A 3,091-nucleotide genomic window follows, 5' to 3' on the forward strand; every position below is an offset into this window, starting at 1 on the left:
TCCTTATCTCGAGAGACAATGGATACGCGCCTGGAGGTGGTCAGTGGTTTGTGAAGCAGCACCTGGAGTGGCTATAAAGGCCAATTCTGGAGTGACAGGCTCTTCCACAGGTGCTGCAGAGAAATTTGTTTGTTGGGGCTGTTGCACAGTTGGCTCTCCCCTTGCGCCTCTGTCTTTTTTCCTGCCAACTACTAAGTCTCTTCGACTCGCCACAATTTAGCCCTGTCTTTATGGCTGCCCGCCAGCTCTGGCGAATGCTGGCAACTGACTCCCACGACTTGTGATCAATGTCACACGATTTCATGTCGCGTTTGCAGACGTCTTTATAACGGAGACATGGACGGCCGGTGGGTCTGATACCAGTGGCGAGCTCGCTGTACAAGTGTCTTTGGGGATCCTGCCATCTTCCATGCGGCTCACATGGCCAAGCCATCTCAAGCGCCGCTGACTCAGTAGTGTGTATAAGCTGGGGGTGTTGGCCGCTTCAAGGACTTCTGTGTTGGAGATGTAGTCCTGCCACCTGATGCCAAGTATTCTCCGAAGGCAGCGAAGATGGAATGAATTGAGACATCGCTCTTGGCTGGCATACGTTGTCCAGGCCTCGCTGCCGTAGAGCAAGGTACTGAGGACACAGGCCTGATACACTCGGACTTTTGTGTTCCGTGTCAGTGCGCCATTTTCCCACACTCTCTTGGCCAGTCTGGACATAGCAGTGGAAGCCTTACCCATGCGCTTGTTGATTTCTGCATCTAGAGACAGGTTACTGGTGATAGTTGAGCCTAGGTAGGTGAACTCTTGAACCACTTCCAGAGCGTGGTCGCCAATATTGATGGATGGAGCATTTCTGACATCCTGCCCCATGATGTTCGTTTTCTTGAGGCTGATGTTTAGGCCAAATTCATTGCAGGCAGACGCAAACCTGTCGATGAGACTCTGCAGGCATTCTTCAGTGTGAGATGTTAAAGCAGCATCGTCAGCAAAGAGGAGTTCTCTGATGAGGACTTTCCGTACTTTGGACTTCGCTCTTAGACGGGCAAGGTTGAACAACCTGCCCCCTGATCTTGTGTGGAGGAAAATTCCTTCTTCAGAGGATTTGAACGCATGTGAAAGCAGCAGGGAGAAGAAAATCCCAAAAAGTGTGGGTGCGAGAACACAGCCCTGTTTCACACCACTCAGGATAGGAAAGGGCTCTGATGAGGAGCCACCATGTTGAATTGTGCCTTTCATATTGTCATGGAATGAGGTGATGATACTTAGTAGCTTTGGTGGACATCCGATCTTTTCTAGTAGTCTGAAGAGACCACGTCTGCTGACGAGGTCAAAGGCTTTGGTGAGATCAATGAAAGCAATGTAGAGGGGCATCTGTTGTTCACGGCATTTCTCCTGTATCTGACGAAGGGAGAACAGCATGTCAATAGTCGATCTCTCTGCACGAAAGCCACACTGTGCCTCCGGGTAGACGCGCTCGGCCAGCTTCTGGAGCCTGTTCAGAGCGACTCGAGCAAATACTGACACTAGGTGTCAGTATTTAGTTTAGTTTAGAGATACAGCACTTAAACAGTCCCTTCGGCCCACCGAGTCTGTGCCGACCATCAACCACCCATTTATACTAATCCTACACAAATCCCGTATTCCTATCACATCTACCCCTGTCTCTATATATTTCTCTACCACCTACCTATACTAGGGGCAATCTATAATGGCCAATTAACCTATCAACCTGCAAGTCTTTGGCATGTGGGAGGAAACCGGAGCACCCGGAGGAAACTCACGCAGACACAGGGAGAACTTGCAAACCCCGCACAGGCAGTACCCAGAATCGAACGGGGGTCCCTGGAGCTGTGAGGCTGCGGTGCTCACAACTGCGCCAATGTGCCCCACCCCACCCCCCAGTGTATGCCTGTGTTATTGGGTATCAGTGCATGTATTTGTACTTGGTGACAGTGTAGGTCTTTGTTACTTGGTGTCAGTGTATGTCTGTGTTACTTGGTTTAAGTGTGTGTCTGTGTTACTGGGGGTCAGTGTGTGTTTCTAACTGGGTGTCAGTGTGTGTGTTACTGGGTGCAAGTGTGTGTCTGTCTTACTGGGTATCAGTGTATGTCTTTGTTACTTGGTGTAAGTGTATGTCTTTGTTACTTGGTGTCAGTGTATGTGTTTGTGACTTGGTGTCAGTGCATGTCTTTATTACTGGGTGTCAGTGTATGTCTTTGTTACTTGGTGTAAGTATATGTCTTTATTACTTGGTGTAAGTGTGTGTCTTTGTTACTTGGTGTCAGTGTATGTCTTTGTTACTTGGTGTCAGTGTATGTCTTTGTTACTTGGTGCAAGTGTGTGTCTTTGTTACTTGGTGTCAGTGTGTGTCTGTGTTGATGGGTTTCAGTGTATGTCTTTGTTACTTGGTGTAAGTGTCTGTCTGTGTTACTTGGTGTAATTGTCTGTCTTTGTTACTTGGTGTAATTGTATGTCTTTGTTACTTGGTGTAAGTGTCTGTCTTTGTTACTTGGTGTAAGTGTGTGTCTGTGTTACTGGTTATCAGTGTATGTCTTTGTTACTTGGTGTCAGTGTATGTCTGTGTTATTTGGTGTAAGTGTGTGTCTGTGTTACTGGGTATCAGTGTATGTCTTTGTGACTTGGTGTCAGTGTATGTCTTTGTTCCTGGGTGTCAGTGTGTGTCTTTGTGACTTGGTGCAAGTGTATGTCTTTGTTAATTGGTGTAATTGTCTGTCTTTGTTACTTGGTGTAAGTGTATGCATTTGTTACTTGGTGTCAGTGTATGTCTTAGTTACTTGGTGTCAGTTTATGTCTGTGTTACTGGGTGTCAGTGTACGTCTTTGTTACTTGGTGTCAGTGTGTGTTTGTGTTACTGGGTGTCAGTGTGTTTGTTTGTGTTACTGGGTGTCAGTGTGTGTCTGTGTTGCTTGGTGTAAGTGTGTGTCTTTGTTACTTGGTGTCCGTGTGTGTCTGTGTTACTGGGTGTCAGTGCATGTCTTTGTTACTGGGTGTCAGTGTATGTCTTTGTTACTTGGTGTAAGTGTGTGTCTGTGTTGCTGGGTGTCAGTGTATGTCTTTGTTACTTGGTTTAAGTGTGTGT

This window comes from Heterodontus francisci, unplaced genomic scaffold (genome assembly GCF_036365525.1).
Source record: "Heterodontus francisci isolate sHetFra1 unplaced genomic scaffold, sHetFra1.hap1 HAP1_SCAFFOLD_88, whole genome shotgun sequence".
NCBI lineage: Eukaryota > Metazoa > Chordata > Chondrichthyes > Heterodontiformes > Heterodontidae > Heterodontus > Heterodontus francisci.